Below are 18,624 nucleotides of genomic sequence, written 5' to 3'. Positions count from 1 at the left end.
CTCCTGGAGCTATTCAAAAGAGGATTGCTCTTATATTAAGATTCCAAGTCGGCTCCCTACCCTTGATCTACTTGGGTATTCCTATTTCTCCTGGCAAACCTCCTAGGGAGTCTTGGTAGGACATTTTGGATAAATTTCACACAAAGGTTGATCACTAGACTCACAGATGGCTATCCTTTGTTGGGAGAGTCCAACTGATTTAGTCGGTGGTTTAGGCTCTTCTGATCTATCACTATATGCTTCATGTGGCTCCTAAGTGGTTCTTGAAGGGTTTGTATTCTCTAGCTAGGCAATTCTTATGGGCAGGAAATCTTTCCTCATCCAAATGGAGCCTGGTCAATTGGAACCTAGTATGTAGCCCGGAGTAGTCGGGGGGGCTTGGTCTAAGGCAGTCTATTCTTTTCAGGGAAGCCCTAGTTGCTAAATTGTATTGGAGGTGGTGTGTGGAACAGGATCATGGCTGGGCTAGGATTTTGGCCAACAAATATATGATGAGGATCCCGATGGAGGAAATCCCTAGGTATCTGCCTGAGGGAAAGGGTTCTTTGATCTAGGTCACTCTCAAGAGGGGGGCTTCTCTCATTAAGTCTGGGCTTTTTTGGATTTGTAGAAGGGGGGAAGAGGTCCTTTTCTGGAATGATTCTTGGGATGGTTATCCTCCCATCCTTGATCAGTTTCCTCACCTTGGGAATTTGAGCCAAAGGTTTTTGGAGGTGGGCTGGTCAAGGGTGAGTGACTTTAAGGTTGTTTATAGGTGTGGTAGGTTGGATTTGGAGTGGTCGAAGGCTCCTAATGAGTGGCCAGTTGTTGGGATGGAGGACAAGTGTGCAGAGTTGCAGGGCATTCTGGTGAGTAGATACTATAGCTTCCTCAAGGGAAGGGATGGGCTTTCTTGGTCTCCAAATCCTAAGGGAGTTTATATGGTGGCTAGTGGATACCGGGAATTGTTGAATTGAGGACTGGAGGAAGGGGAGGTGAACTAGTGGAAACAGGTGTGGAATAATGTTTCTTGGCCAAAGTGTAACTGCTCTTCTTGGACCTTGGCTTTGAATAAATGTCTGACCTGGGACAATATCCGCAAACGGGGATTCTTGAGGCCTTCTATTTGTGTTTTGTGTGGTAATGGGGAGGAAGATTCCTCACACCTATTCTTCAGATGTCCCTTCTTGATGCTTATTTAGCATTTTTGGTGGGGGGTGTGGAAGAATCCTTGTGTCCATGCGGACTCTCTGGTGGAGTTTTGGAGCAGTTTGGGCTAACCTCCTATATTGTCCTCCTTCCTCCAGACTGTCTGGTATATTGGGCCCATCTTCATTCTATGGTAGATCTGGCTCGAGAGGAACAAAAGAATCTTTCATGAGGTCAAATTGTTTGTTCAGCAAGTTTGGAATAGGATCATTGCCGTGATCCAGGAGACAATGGAAGCTAAATATGATGTGAACTTTCCATTGAGTAGAGATGAGGCAGACATTGTGAGTAGGTTTGGCCTGCAGGAGCTGTCTCCTGCCTCAGCTTGTGTCAGGAGAGGTAGAAAGGCTATGAAGAAGGTGCAAAGGGTGGGAAGGTGGATACCCCCTCAGGATTGGATTATAGAGATTAACACTGATGGCTCATCTAGGGGTAACCCAAGCCCAACTGGCATTGGGGGTGTTGGTAGGAATAGTAGGGGGGAGGTAGTTTTCCTCTTTTTGGTTCATAAAGGGAGGCACTCTAATAATTTTATGGAGGGATTTGCAATTTTCTTCGCCCGTGAACGGGCTTGGGAGCAGGGACAAAGGTAGGTGATTTGTGAATCAGACTCACAAATTGTTGTTAACTTGTTAAATGAGTAGAAGGTAAATGGAATCCAGTGGGAGTTGACAGGGATTGCTCAGTAGATTCTCCATATTAGTTCTTTAATGGAGTAGGTGTCTTTTATCCACATCCCTAGAGAATGAAATAGAGCAGCTGATTGTCTGGCTAAGTGGGCCTCAGAACATGGTAGTGATTGGAAGGTTGAAGGTTGGGAGCATCTCTCTGAGGATCAATCTCAGGACTTGCAGAAGATTTTTCCTAAGGATATGGAGGGTTATGTTGTTGGTTGAAGCAGGGATGGCTTGATGGTTCTGTCCTGGGACCTGGGGCTCTCGCTTTCTTTGTAATATTTTGTATTGATTTTAAATAAAGTTTTTACCCCTTTTATTCAAAATATAAATTTAACATATATTATAAATATAAGTATAATATCACACAATATATATTTTAATTCGGTCTAAAGTGTATATTTTAATAGTTAATATTAGAATGCACGTCTATATTATCTCATTATTTAAAATCAACTTTAACATTCAATGACAATAAAGGCTAGAGTGTAATCACATGAGCCTATCGACAAAAACTCTCATCTATTGGACCATAAATATTATATATATTAAGATGTATCAAAATATTAATATTTAAGAATAAGCATGACATTTACAAAATATATAGCACATTAAAAATATATATTAGTTTTTAAATAAACATGTAGATTGTCTCATTTTTCAAACTTAATGTAACACTTAATATAAATCTAACACATAATTAAAAATATAAATATTAGCCTAACCTTTGTAATCTTAGAGAGACTTCATTTTTTCTATTAGAATATTTGTAGAGTACAATGCATTCCCACTTGTAGTCAACCTAATCATCGATGATTCTTTTTCTACTAAAGCATAAGTAGGAGAGCATGTCAGCATGAGCTTTGTAGTATTGAAGAGACTCCACTACTCTTATTAGTATTCTTGCAAAGCACAATCCATACCCACTTGTAGCCAATCCATTCATCCATGAAAATATTTTGTAGTAAAACATAAACTCTGAGAGGATCATCTTTAATTTTGAGTAATATCTCATTATTTAAGATCAATTTTGAAATTTAGTGACAATAAAGGATAGAGTGTAATCACATGATCCCATTAACATCAAATCATATCTATTGGATCACAAATTTAATATCTATTTACAAATCAAAATATTGATATTTGACAATAAGCATAATATGTATAAAACAAATAGAAAATAAAATTTAAGATAGATATACGGTTTTTAAGTAGGCATGTAGGTTTAACAATTAATTAAAAACAATCTTGTAATTTAAAATTAATTTAAATCCTTATAAAAATTTTAAGTATGTATAAAATATTCTATCTTTTGCACCTAATTTAAACTTAATTTTTTTAATAAACATATCTAAATTGTTTCACATATAAACTACTTCATTATTTGGAATAAATTTAAATATTTATTAAAAAATTATAGACATATAAGCTAATATATTCAATTTTATTTATTTTTAAGTAAAAAAATTTAAAGCACATATGAACTATCCCTTTATATTATAACTATTTATAATACTTTAAAACATGTCTATAAACATAACATGTAAAATAAATTTGTTATATTTGCTTTCATAAATCTAAGAAATGATCATTTTTTTATGAAATTTTAGGATACTAAATGGTTCCCACACCTAAAATTCCTCTAGTGTAATTAAATAAAATATATTAATTTAATTTAATTTACCCCACTTAACCACTATTCCAATATTTTACTATTTTCTATACCTACCCTCGAATCCAAGTGGACCATTTATACCCCGCCTCGTAATCCTAGTCCTCCCAACCCTCTCCTTTTCTAAAGTGCTCTGTATAAATGATGCAAACCTAAAATCTGATGGGAATCGGTTCAACAAAATCCGTTTTAGTTGATTTATATCATTGCTATTACGTGCCCATTAGGCCTCCCTTGCCCTATAAATCTCAAGTCGCAATTCAACGGTCGAATTTCATTCAGTTGGGTATTTGCTGAGCCGACTACAGATCTGTGGAGTTGACAAAAGCCATTGCCTTCTTTGAAGGACAACGCTCTAGATTTTCTGTACTAATTTTCAGCTCCGACAAAATCCAGAGAAATACAAACCAAACAGAAGACAGAGAAGAAGCACGCCTGTTAAAGACGGTGCCTTTCGAAACTGGCAAGATTCTCCGCTTTTCACATCGTGGGCTGTGGGACAAATGCTACCCAATATCAACTGTCGCTGGAGATTGATAAAAATATGTTCCCAAAATCTTAGCTCCCTCCCTACTTGACTTGTGTAAATGACTTCCTGTGATTTCCGAGGGACATTCTTGAGCTCCCAAATCTTGTTTTAGTTAATTTATATCATTGCCACTACATGCCCATCAGGCCTCCCTTGCCCTATAAATCCAGGACTCTACAGTCGCAATTCAACCGCAATTTTATTCAGTTAGGTATTTGTTGAGGCTAAAGTGAGGAGTTTTTCAGTATGTTGGTGTTGTTGTGTGTTCTTATGTTGGTGAAAGGCAACTACAGATCTGTGAGAGGTCTACTGGTTTGCATAATTATAGAGAGGGGTTATCAAAATCCATTGCCTTCTTTGAAGACCAGCGCTGATTTGTTGTGTTGATTTATATGATCCTTCGGGTAGGCTTGAAAAGTGTGGAAAGAGCTGTGGACTGAGATGGTAAATTACTTTAGGCATAATGTTAAGCATGGGAGTTCTCATAAAAAGACAACATAGTCATCTGTAGTCTTTAAAGTAGGCTATAGATGATTCTGTCTTCTTCGTCTGTGAACTCCCCATCCTTAATATTAGGTCTCAAGTAATTACACCATCTTAGTCTACAACTATTCTCACACCTTTTCAAGCCTGGCTCAGATGTTTCTACCGGAACAGCTGTAACACTTAGAGGTGCATGCATCCCTAGTGTTTCGTAAAACAAACCGCTGCAGCACTTGCAGGTTCTTCCATGATGGTAAATTGTTTGCAGCAGCTTGAAAGCTTTAATAAATTCTGTTTATTATTCAGTAGCTCATAAAACTTTCTTTTTTAGCTATTTGGTTTCGCTCATAAGCATGAAAGATCTTACATCAACTCGCTTAAGTCTGCATTCTGTCCATTCTAATGCCCTTATTCTGGGTATCAGGTAAAGAAACGAAATGTGGCATGCTTGCTTTCAGATTATATTACACTAAAAATAGGTCAGACTAGAAATGATTTTATTGGCTGTTGTCTTAGGACGAACTGCTACGGGGAGCTGCAATATGGCTGCATAAGGCAACAAAAAATGCCGAATATTTGAACTATATTCAAGGAAACAGCCGGAGATTAGGAGCTGTTGAATCCGACGATATATTTGGGTGTTTCAATTAACATGTTGTAGCCTGAGTTCCTCTATCAAAGGTACAATAAATTTCAGTTTTTTCATAGTGGTTACTATTAAAATTCATTTTTTTAAATAAAATTAGTTTGCATGTTACCGAAGTTAAACTGCAGTATGTTACATCCACATCTAAATACCTCAGCTCCTCCAAACAACTAGTGTATTGTGGGCGGTGACAGTGACTCCTCGCCATATTAGAGCAATAGAAAAGCGTCAGGTATATACAACAGTTACAGAAAAGAATAACAAGGTGTCAAAACTATAATAATGATAGAAAAAACAGTTAAAAGGCATTTTTTAACTCTTTTTATCCTTGTTTTCTAAACATTTTACTAAGTGCCACTGCCCCTGCTTTTTAGCATAAAATCCGTTTTAGTTAACTTATATCATTGCTATTACGTGCCCATTAGGCCTCCCTAGCCCTATAAATCTCAAGTCGCAATTCAACCGTCCAATTTCATTCAGTTGGTTTTTTGCTGACCCAACTACCGAACTGTGGGAGTGAGCTATCACCACCACCACCACCAGAGGTCTCGTGGTTTGCATAATTATAGAGAGGCGTTATCAAAAGCCATTGCCTTCTTTGAAGGCCAACGCTCTAGATTTTCTGTGCTGATTTATCTGATCCTTGGGGTATCCCTGATCCTTGGGGTAGGCTTGAAAAGTGTGGAAAGAGCAGTGGACTTAGGTGGTGAATTACTTGAAGCATAATCATCTGTAGTCTTTAGGTTAGGCTATAAATGATTCTATCTTCTTCTTCTGTGAACTCCCCATCCTAAGGTCTCGAGTAGTTATACCATCTTAGCCTACAACTCTTCCCACACCTTTTCAAGCCTGGCTCAGATGTTGCTGCCGGAACAGCTGCACCACTTAGAGGTGCATGCTCCCTAGTGTTTCGTAAAACAAACCCCTGCAGCACTTGCAGGTGCTTCCATGATGGTAAATTGTTTGCAGCAGCTTGAAAGCTTTAATAAATTTTGTTTATTATTGAGTAGCTCATAAAACATTCTCTTTGTATTTTATTCCTCTTATAAGCAAGGAAGATCTTAAATCACCTCCCTTCAGTCTGCATTCTGTGCATTTTGTTGTTCTTACTCTGGGTATCAGGTAAAGAAACTAAATGTGGTATGCTTTCAGATTATATCGCAGTAAAATAGGTCAGACTTGAAAGGATTTTGTTGGGTGTTGTCTTAGGATGAACTGCTACGGGGAGCTGCATGGCTGCATAAGGCAACAAAACAGCCGAATATTTGAACTACATTCAAGAAAACAGCCAGAGTTTAAGAGCTGATGAAGCCAATGCAAAATACCTCAGCTACTCCAAACTACTAGTGTCTTGTGGGGCGATGAAATTGACTCCTCGCACGATTAGAGCAGTAGCAAAGTGCCAGGTATATGGAACAGTTACTGAAAAGAATAACGAGTTGTCAAAACTATAATCATGATGGAAATAATAGTTAAAAAGGCAACTCCTCGTATCCTTGTTTTCTAAACATTTTAGTGTCACTGCCCATGCTTTCTGGCGAACAAGAGGAATTTTTTGTTTTTGTAGGTGGACTATATACTGGGTTCCAATCCTCTGGAGATGTCATACATGGTTGGGTATGGTTCCAAGTACCCACAGCGTCTTCACCACAGTTGCTCAACACCCAGAGGCCATACTTTTTAGAAAGCAGGGTTAAAAAGTATGCCATTGGATACAGTGCAGGTTTCCAATCCTTGAAGAGCAATGCCCCCAATTCAAACATCATTTTCCAGTTATGGCGGTTTATATTATCTCTATGCCAAGACCTATGCCATTTATGGTAGACACAGATATGCTATTGAGGTTTTATAATATAAATCCTCATACAACACCCGCAGTGCACAATTCAAATCCTCATAACATGTGGAAACCCTAAATACCCTCACGTGTTTCTCCATTCGGAGATTTTGCAGAATGCTATGCTACGTCATTTAAGAAATTAAAAAAAAATAAAATGAAATCTCTAAATAAATACTCTACAGCATAGAGAATCACAGTAAAAAAATAAAATGAATCTGCTACTGCATAGAGAATCACAGTAAAAAAATAAAATGAATCTGCTACTGCATAGAGAATCACACTAAATATGCTCTGAAATCTAAAAAAAAATCTTTAACAGAATATTGAAAAAATATAAAAATTCAACGAAATTTCAGTCACAAATTGTTATTACCGCTAAAATAGAAAAAATTTCTAATCAAAAATTGTTTTGACCGCAACAAAAATGATCAAAAGATAAATACTAAACGTTGCAGGGCTTACCTATGAAACCGAGAACTGTACGATCAAAGGATCAAATCGTTTTTATCCTTGAATTCTCATCAGCGCAAAACTATTTTTTTGTCTTTACGTAAAACTTAATTGTTATCGGTTAAAACATCAAAAATTTGATGGCACTTAATGTTTAAAGACGATAATAAATCATACAGTAACTATTCAAAGTGAAAAGAAAAATTTCCCAGAAACTCATAACTCTTGTAGGGGATTGTCTGCATACATTCCAACAGTTTTAAAATAAATCTATACCTTAAATTACTAGTTTAGTCTACCCTTTAAACACATTTGATTATTTTGTTTGATAAAAATAAAATTTATCATTGTACTTGAAGTGTTTTTAAGTGTAATAAAAATTTAAATCATGAAATTGTCTATTTAATTAGTCTGTATCAAAGTCACATCTAATTAAATAGTTTTATCTAAATTTAATCATTTCAATTTTCAATTCATCATCAATTGAATAAAACATATTTTCTTGTTATTGCTTTCATTAATTCCAAAAATAAACAATCAAATAAATTTCTTTTCTCTTATTTTTTGTTGCAATCAAAACATAATTTTTTATATTTTCAGTCAAAATAATCTTATTTCCTTCATCAAAATCATTTTATACAAATAAAACTATTGACAAATAACTTTTAAATGTATAATAATACATTTTTCTATATTTTTCAAAGTAAGAACAAAACAAAAGAATCATCTTATAATGAAACAAATTACTAAATAATGAATGATAAATTTGTGAAATAAAATGAATTTTTTAACAAAGTAAAATAGCTCTTCAAATAAAGATAAAATAAAATAGTAAATTGAATATATCTATAAATGAGTAGAATATAAAGTAGAAAATTGTATTTGTGGTATAAACTGTCTTTGTATTATTTGTAACATACTTTCCTTCACTTTGTTTGATGATTAGATACAACAATCTTTAGTCGTCCAAACACACAAATTTGTGTTTAGTTGGTTCTCTACCGAACTAATTCACATTTACTTGAGAATATACCATTTGTCAATGTCTTTGTGTATAAAAGTACACCAATAAAAAAAAATAGAGAAAAAAAAATGTAAAATGACATTGTATGTAAATTTTACCACTACTTTTTGTCCCCACCTTAATATACATGTGAGGTTTAAAATGATTTAATACATTTTAAAGTATGTGGCATTAAAAATATGCATGTAAATTAAATATCTGAAGTGCTTTAAGGATATCGGTTCATGAAAAAATGGACTCTATAAGGATACAACCACCCATGTTTACCTTGTATGTATATTACTATACATAAGGTGAGTCTCTATAATCTCTTATAATCATATTGACCTTTGAATATAGGAAGATTAGTTACAAGACATGCCATCAATAATTGATGTAATAGGATAAAAGGAACTATCAAAAGAGGGAAATAGTAATTTATGAGACATTTTTTGGATTCAATTATGTAAAAGATTTTTGTATGCAAGAGTTAGCTGGATTAAATAGATGAAAAGGGTAGAGAAAAGAAGGAGCACAAGTTTCAAAGTTGAAGGAATAAAATCAAGGGGAGTGTTTAGCTCAATACCCCCAAATTAAAAAAAAAAACAAGTGTTAAGCATAACACCCTAGAATTTCATCAATGATATAAGTGTGAGAGTTCTATAAATTAGAGACCTTATGGGAAAGATAATGTAACAAAGTGTAACAATGTGTAAAAGAGGAAATATCAATACAATGTTGTTAGATATGACAATAGTGGCACAAATGTAAAAAGAGAATGCATAAAAATCTCCTATTTTATAGTCAAGAGATACACTAATTTAAGTTCATTGTCATAGTATAATAATTAAATAATGTATCAGATTTAATTGAATGAGATAAGCCTAATGACCTAATGGAATTATGTAATTGTGTGTATCATGCCAATATCTAGGTGAAACGCATATATGTGTGTTTAATATATGATTAATTAAGCACATATAGATATAAATGACCTATGGGATTAATGTTGAAACAACAAATATTTCATGGGATGGCAAAAGTGGTAGTTGGTTTTCATGGGCTTCAAGTGGCAAGTGAGTTGGGCCTTAGAAAAATCATTATTGAAGCCGACTCTCATAACACCATCATGATGTTGAATGAGGTGGCTAGGCCAGACTGAAAGGTTGAACTTCTCATCGACAAGTGTCACCCCCTCTGCCTTACCTTTGAAGAAGTCAGATTTTGCCACAAGCAATGCAAGAATAATGGGGTGGTGGACAAGTCGGTCGAGTTGAGAAAGATGATTAACAATTTGAAAGTTTGGCTCCATTTGCACAAACTACCCATTGTGGCTCATGCCATGATCTCAAATGACATTCCCACTAATGATGTGTAATCCCAAGCTTACCTTTTTAAAAAAATTTATTCTTGCCTTTTCTTTTCCTAGCTAGGTAAGGCAACAAGATTTTATTTATGTTGGTAGTCACCACTATTGCTTTTAGACCTATCACTGTCACATTTTAGCATCTAGGTTTGCGAAGATGTGGATAGATTTAAAACAGGTTGAACCAAACGAGTTCTCTTAGTTAAAAAATAATTGAAAACTCTAAAGTAAGATTATTCAGGGAGATTTGGACTCCTATGTGGAGGGCATGGCCCACCATGACCCCAAATTATCTACAGCCTTTGTTCAAGCCTGGAAAAATGTCATTGTGAAGCTTGGGAGAATTACCTTTGAGGTGTTTGAGGAAACAATAGCGAGAGTTACTAGGTTGGCCCTCGACAACATTGCCTTCCTAAAAATACCTAAGTGAAATTATAAGGAAGATTTTGAACAATTCTATCAACCTGTTGAAGGGGTTTGTAAATTGCAAAGTGGCTACAATCGTAAGGATCTCCCGCGTGTTTGGAAGGAGGTTGCCCTACTCTTTATGAAATACTTCATGTTCAATGGCAAGAAGAGGAGATTTCACCTTCAGCTTTTGTCTATGATGAACCACTTGTACCATGGGGTAAGACTAAACTTTCCTTACTGGGTTTTATATTCCTTGTCTCAATCTATCTCTAGGGCTATTGCTACAGTAAACCCACCCTTGAAAGGGTCTTATTTGTAGGCTATATTATTTTCATTTGTACCAAATGCCCTTAGGTGGGATCCATGTTGTTGAAACTAGGTCCACCTATGACCCCAATTTGTATGTTGACCTCATTATCACCCCATTCAATTCTACTGAAGTTTCCCATTCAGGCTCTAAATTTCTTACTAGAAAAAACCTCACACACATGGCCAAACTCAAGGCCATCTCTACTTCTCAAAATGACCTTGTTGAGGATCCCTACATTGAGGAGCATAAGGAGGTGGAAATTATTGAGGACTCAAAGTGTGATTCAATTTCCTCTAATGAGTCAAAGTCCTCCAAAACCATAGGCTCGGATTGATCCTCTATCAAGAATATTAATGATGATGCTAACCTTCTGTCCCCTCCCACAAACCCTCCTCCTTTTTCAAATATTAAACCCCCAAGCTCAATCGCAGTCCTCACCAAGCTTGTGAAGGACATTAATGAATGATGTGCAAAAGTAGGACGATCTACTCAATCTTGTCAGTTTCCAAAGTCACTGGCATTAACAAGCGTATTTCTTCTCTATCTTTTATTTGGATTCTATTTCTCTTGATTTTGTTGGATTAAGTTATGCGTCATTTAGAGATTGCTTGTCTATTTGAGTGGTTTAAATTAGTTAAAAAGATTTATTTTAAAGTTGTGAATTATTTATGTATTTAATGATTTTAACATTTAATCGTAGAACACATCGGAGGATAGTCTGGTTATTTCATATTGTGGACTATCTCATTCTTATTGGTTAAAATTAGTTTCAAAAAGTTAAATAGTAAGACACGTGAAGGGATAGACTTATTTATGTTTTTAATGATTTTAGCATTTACTCATAGGATGCATAAGGGGATAGTTTTCTTATTTGATGTTGTTAACTATCTCATTATTTAAAATATAGTTTAACCTCCATCTTATAATGAGCTTGTGTACTATCTCATTATTTAAAATCCACTTAAGCCCTAATCTTATATTAGAATACACCTGTAAACTATTCTACTATTTAAAATTTATTTTTAACACCTAATATCAACCTCGAGGGGTGGACTTCATAGTAAAATGAAAGTGTGGCCTACTTTTTTATTTAACCTTTTAATACATATGTAGACTATCTTACTAGCATATACATCTTTTAAAAAACTATTTAAAAAAACATGGACAAATGTCTTTGGAATCTATTTAATAATCCTTGTTTATGGTGAAAATAGAAACAACAACATTGAAATACTAAATAGATTCAAACACAAAACCCTAGCCTAACAACAAAAAAGATCCACCATAACATATGAAGATTACCTACGACAATGCAAATAAAAACAAATCACAAAGATTTTATGTGTAGACAAGAGCTCAACAAAGAATGAAAATATGGTTGAAAGTAGACTTGATCGCATATGAAAGTTTGAATGCTAGAATGCTTGATTAGCTAATTAGAATGTGTAGATGATTAGTTGAATAGGGTTGATAAAGAAGGAAGCATCTCTTTATATAGAAGACACTATAAGAAATGGAGGGATAAGATTGAGAGGTGTAAAAGATAAATGGTTGGCCAAGATTAGAGGGTAGGTAGAGAAAATAAGAAAATAATAAGAGGGTAGGTAGTATAGAAATTAAGAGATGAATGACATGTGTCATGGTTAGAAAAGGATAATGAATTAATTAAATAAATAAACATTTATTTAATTAATAGAAGAAGTGGGATCAATTAAATAAATAAAAGTATTTATTTAATGTAGAAAAAGGGTAATTTAAATAAATAAATGTATTTATTTAAATGAGAAATAAGGCTAGATGAGGATAAATGAATTAATTAAATAAATAAGGATTTATTTAATTAATAAAAGAATTAGGCTAAAATAATTAAATAAATGAATATATTAATTTAATTAGACAGGACAATTTTAGGTGTCTACATTTTGCCCCTCTTTGAGACAATGCATCTTGTCGTGTTGTTTCAAAGAAGATGGGATGAACTGATACGAAGTTACCCCATGATGGGAATGATATGCCCCCGCAAGAGATTGGATGAAAATGTCTGAAAAGATCATAGACAATATCTCGATAACAAAGAAAGGCTAAAATGGACTGACCGGATATGATAGACTGATAGAGTCATGGGATAAAGAAGATTGACTCAGGAGACTAGGGCTAGGGTAGTCTATAAGATAGACCATGAGGGGAAATCAACCTCATTGTCCTCCACACATCCAAGAGATCAAAGTCGAGAGAGCAGAGAGCAGTCAACAGGGATGTCATTGGTGCATAGATTCGATTGCGTTTGCCGATTTCAGAGGCCAGCAGATGTAGGAGAGCCAGTGAGTACCACAAAACTTTCTTGTACTTTGTTGCATTAATTTTTGTCATAAATGCATGTCAAGTAGGTAATAAATGTGTATTTAAGAAATGTGAAGTGGGGGAAAAATGCTAAGGCACGTCTGTGTCAGTGCCAGGCACGTCTGGATAGACTAGGTACGTTTGTGTTTGTGCCTAATGTGTCTATGATTGTAATAGCGTCTGTGTCTTCAAGAATATCAACAGTTTTGTGATAAATATACGTTGTCAATTGGATAAGCTGCTGAGAGGATACAGTCAAGCAGGTCATCTAGGGAAGACTAGAATAGCAGATAAAGCTAGGATTGACAATTCTATGATAGAACATACGTTGCCAATCAGGAAACTACTCAAGAGGATACACTCAAGTAGAGGCCCTAGGATAGAATAGATCAAGGCACTTTATGATGAACAGGGAGTATGAGGAGAAATTGACAATTTTGTGATAGAACATACGTTGTCAATTGGATAAGATACTCAAGAGGACACACTCAAGTAGGTGCCCTAAAATATAGGATGAAAGTAGCACTTTGTGATGAACAGGGAATGCTACTAGGATAAAAAAGCAGTACTTTGTGATGAACAGGGAGTACTAAAAAGAGCAGCACTTTGCGATGAATAGGGAATGCTACTAGGATAGAGTGCCATATGATAGATATAAGCACTAAGATAAAAAACATCAGTTTGTGATGAACGGGGAATGCCACTAGGATTGACAAAGTTGATTTGCCTTACTGCGGGAGGACCTACTGATGCTGGAGTCCCAGGAGAGATTCCCTTCGACTTAGGGTTTGTGACCAGAGCTGACACTCGAGTAGAGAGCATCAATTCAGGCTATGGGCTTGCAACATATTCTATATGTGCTTGAGTTTCAGGCGAACATGGGATTGTTGACTGCATTAGCTGAGAGATGGCACTTAGAGACTTGCACATTTCATTTGCTAATGGGTGAGATGACAGTCACCTGTAATGTCCCCATTTTGTGAGCATTGGAGTTTGTAAGAATTAGCCTATCATTTGACCCTCGTAGGCTAATAATTATTGATAGAGGGCCTCGTGTGGCAGTTACTTGGTGATTAGAGACATTACTCTTCAGCTGGATTCAGGTTTTGGCCTTTGCACAGGTTTTTTGACTCAGATTGGCACACTTACTATTTATAGTAAGTTACTATTTTGGGAGAGTCAGGGTTCCTATTAATAGAAAGACACCTGAGCAGAGCTTATTGGCAGTGTCGACCTTGATTGGGCCTTTGCAGCTATTTCTAGACTCAGTTCCACATACTTACTATTTATAGTAAGTCACTATTCAGGGTTTCTATTTTTAGACAGGCATCCAATCACATGGAGAACAGGGAGAGTCGACTCCTGGCTCAGACGGCTTAGCAATCAGACAAGTACATCAAGAGATATTAAAGTTTAAGTGACTTAAGTGATTTATTTAATATTTTAATATTATTATAAAGTTCTAAAGTAACTTTATAATAATAAAGTCACTTTAATATAATAAAGTGCATTAAGTGAATAATTTAATGTGGGAATAAATCTTTTATCCCACATTGGCCAGGAAGGTGTTTGAGCTCTCTTAAGGAAAGAATAAAAGGAAAGGCAAGAGTTCATTCTCGGAATCCAGTTGATGAATAGTATTTTGATTGATTTTTATTGTGGAGCCTAGGGCTTTCGCAATTTTCTTCTTTGATCATAGGAAATGAAAACTTCCTATTGATAGCAATTTTGAAGGTGTGAAATAACATCTGAATTATTGCAGTTGTGGGAAAGAATACTGCAGTTCTTTCATTTGTGCAAATTGGTGAAGTTTTCTACAAGGGTTTGACGTTTATTGTTGAAGAACATTTATAGTTGGTTGTGAATCATCCTTATTTGGCAACAAATTATTCAAGGTTTTAAGAGCAGATTGCAAGTTTGTTCTTGCTGCTACAGTGTGCATGAACAGTGCGCGTGAAGAGTGCCGTGAACAGTACGCTACAGTGCGCATGAACAGTGTCGTGAATAGTGCGCTACAGTGCCGTGAACAGTGCGCATGAATAGTGCGCTACAGTAGTTGGAGTTCTATAGAAGGGGATTTAGAGAGGTTGAATAGCTATATATATGTGACAAGGGATTTGCATATGAGGAGAATCAAACCAATATATCAAGGCAGCCATTGAAATACCAGGTTTTCTATCTATGGTCATTGTATTAGAAAATCATTACTTCATTGCATCATTTTCTATTATGATTATATCATGAAATATTTGGAGGTTGCATATGTTTAATGGAGATATAATTTGCATATTCCACATTCAACATTGATCAGCCATTTAGCTTTCATGCCAATTGTTTGCTTAAATGCCTAATGGCTGTAGGTGTACTTTCAGATGCATGACAAGTGTTTGTCTTAATGTCAACTAGCTGTACTAGTTAATTTCAGTCATTACATATGTGTGGAAAGGTCTAAAACAGCTGGTATATCATTTCTATAACAACTTTACATTGTTAGAAGCTTTCCATAACTTCATTTGCAGCCTACAAACCCAAAGAAGACAAATAAAGAATTCACTACAGCGGCTTCAAACGTTGTATGCCAAATGTTTGACAATATTCCTTGGTGTTCATATAAACAAAACAGGGTCAGATTAGCCAAGGGATATTACAGTGGTATCAGAGCGGTTTCCTGCCAACCTGTTGGGTGATGGTTGCATTCAATTGGTGGGAAAATCATTCGTGTACAAATCAGTTTTGATTTGGTTTTCAGTTGGGTAGTGAAAATGGGCTACATGACAACATTGTTTAGCGATAAACAGGCACTGAAAGAACTTGAACAATCACAATACAAGCTTAGCCGAGAGTTGTTGCATTTAGAGCAAACGTTTTCAAAGTTTGGGTTGCCTAAAAGATTCAATTCACTTCCTACCAGCAAAGGTCGAACACCACAAAACAAAGAAGAAGAAGTGATTAGCATGGTTAAGGAGTATAGCACTCTTCCTCAAAAAATTAAGAAGGAACTTACTTTCATGAGTTACATGGATTTGCACCCGAGTCTTTGCCATAAGATAGAGTTTGCAAGGAATAAATATCACACTATAGCTAATGAATTGTTTACACATGAAATGGATAGAGAATCTACACATAAGGATGATACAACTCTTCATCAAAATGATTTGGTATCTTCAAATTCCTATGAAGTATGCAGAAATTTATATGATGAATTTGATAGACATGCTGATTTGATTCAAGAAGACACTAGCACAGCTTTGGGTAATGATTTATCTACATCATCCTTGCAAGAGGTGACTCAAGAAGTTTCTAATATAGAGGCTACTTCTGATTTTCATGACAGCGATGATGAAACTTTGCATGAGCATGAGACAACAGTTTTTTCACATGTGCAAAATGATCCTATTGAATTGTCACATGAAAGTACTCAGAAATTGGGTACTAATGATGCATTGTATGTGGAGGATTCATGTCATGGTGAGTCTGATTTTCCAGATCAGACCTTTGAAAACAAGCTAGAAGATTCATATGTTGATACGGAATCCCAAGAACGTGCTTTGGATGGGCATGCAGTTACTTTGAGAGTGGAGGTGTGTGAAGATACTGTCATACCAGCAACTTCTACCTTATCAGTTGAGCCATCCTTTGAGGTACAAAGCAGCAGTACCTTAGATGTTGAGGTGTGCATGGATGAAAGCACACATGATGCTGCTTATCATGTAGTGAGTGATGACGAATCAGCCTCATATCATAGTGCATATTGTGAACCGAAAAACTTGTATGGGGGTCATAAGTTACAAAATCCTCATCATTTGGTTGGGCAACTAAAAGTGAATGACAATATGATTGCCACAACCATTGAGGATTTTGATGTTGCTCGTCAGATGTTGGCTACCTATGGTTGGAGTACTCCTTTGACAGATGAGCATGGTGATAGTGGTTTTTCCCTTGTAGAGATACATGCACTTCGAGAAGCAATTGGAATGATGAAACAAAATTACCTAAAACTACTTGCGGACAGGGATTTTCTTCTCGAGTGGGATTGCATTTGTTATGATGCATTGAAGGGAAAGGAGGAGCAGGTCGATGAGCTCACTCATGAGCTTGAGGTGACTATGGACTCATTGCAGAGTGCCGAGTTGGCTCTTCAAGAGTCACAGTTACAGGTTGAGAAGCTTACCAAGGAGTTGAGTTTGGCACAGTCTCCACCAACTGCAGATATAGTACAGTTATATACAGAGGCAGTTGATGAGGATTTTATATCCATTGGTTGTAGTGAGGATGTGGTTACATCTATCATAGATATAGGTACGAAAGTTTCAGCTGGGATGAGTACCTTGGTTGAGAGCAGTAGAGAACCACTAGTTGCATCAAGTTCTCCTGAGGTCAGTACTGTGATAGTTGATGCAGGACAGTTTACTCGTAGCTCTTGTGTCACAATGGTGGATTCTCTTGAGAGTTGTGTGGTAGTACACAACGCTACTTCATCCTCACAGGGCATTTGCAGAGTGTCATCTAGTTGGGAGTATGGCTCCCATGTTGATTTGTTTCCATCTCCTGGAAGCAAATCTGTCACTTCATCCCATGCAGCTGATTTTGGATGCCAGCTTGTTGTTTTTCATAATCAAAGGGATCAGCTGCTCGATTCAAGTGTTGTTAGTGATGAGCCATTGACAGAGGTTGGAGCATTTTACCGCGACTACACAATGAGGAGTGCTCATCATTTTTCTTTTGATCCACACACAGAGGACTTGATGATGCATCCATGTGGATTGGCTCCGAGATGCCATCCTTTTTGGGATGGGTATTCATCATCTTCAGAAGATGGGATTAGCAGTTGCGATCGCCCGACTCAACAGTTTATGGGGGATTACTTGCAGGGATAGCTGTCAGTTATACATCATGCTGATATGTATCCAACAGGGTTTGCTACTTCTATGTCACAAATTTTTCTTATGGGTACATGGTTACAGGATGACTATGGTGTCAATGGGCATGATGGTTTGGTTAGTTATCACATCCATGGGAGTTTACTGAGAGCTGTAGAGAGATATTGTGTTATAGACGCTTCCAGATATTTTTATCTCTATATGGCAAATGGATGTGGGGTTCAATTGTTTTGGGATCCAGAAGGCGACAGGTTTGGCACAGTGTATTGGATGGGTCCCATTGGTTTGCTTCACCACTTCTGGCATGGTGAAGTTGAGATCAGAGTAGCGTAGAGGAAGTCAGAGGGTATTAGGCTTGGCAGACTTCCATTCCGGGTTTGGGATCCAGGGATATTGTGCGCAACTATGTTTATATTGGTGCTACAGGAGTCAGTTAAGGATGTGTGGGACATTTCACAATTCTCCTTTTGGGCCTCCCGAGGATTGGAGTTTCTTTGCAGTGGAGATTGCTTGGGGACAAGCAATTTCAGGGAGGGTGGACTGTAATGTCCCCATTTTGTGAGCATTGGAGTTTGTAAGAATTAGCCTATCATTTGACCCTCGTAGGCTAATAATTATTGATAGAGGGCCTCGTGTGGCAGTTACTTGGTGATTAGAGACATTACTCTTCAGTTGGATTCAGGTTTTGGCCTTTGCACAGGTTTTTTGACTCAGATTGGCACACTTACTATTTATAGTAAGTTACTATTTTGGGAGAGTCAGGGTTCCTATTAATAGAAAGACACCTGAGCAGAGCTTATTGGTAGTGTCGACCTTGATTGGGCCTTTGCAG

Source organism: Cryptomeria japonica, chromosome 10 (genome assembly GCF_030272615.1).
Source record: "Cryptomeria japonica chromosome 10, Sugi_1.0, whole genome shotgun sequence".
NCBI lineage: Eukaryota > Viridiplantae > Streptophyta > Pinopsida > Cupressales > Cupressaceae > Cryptomeria > Cryptomeria japonica.
This window is presented reverse-complemented; position numbering follows the sequence as displayed.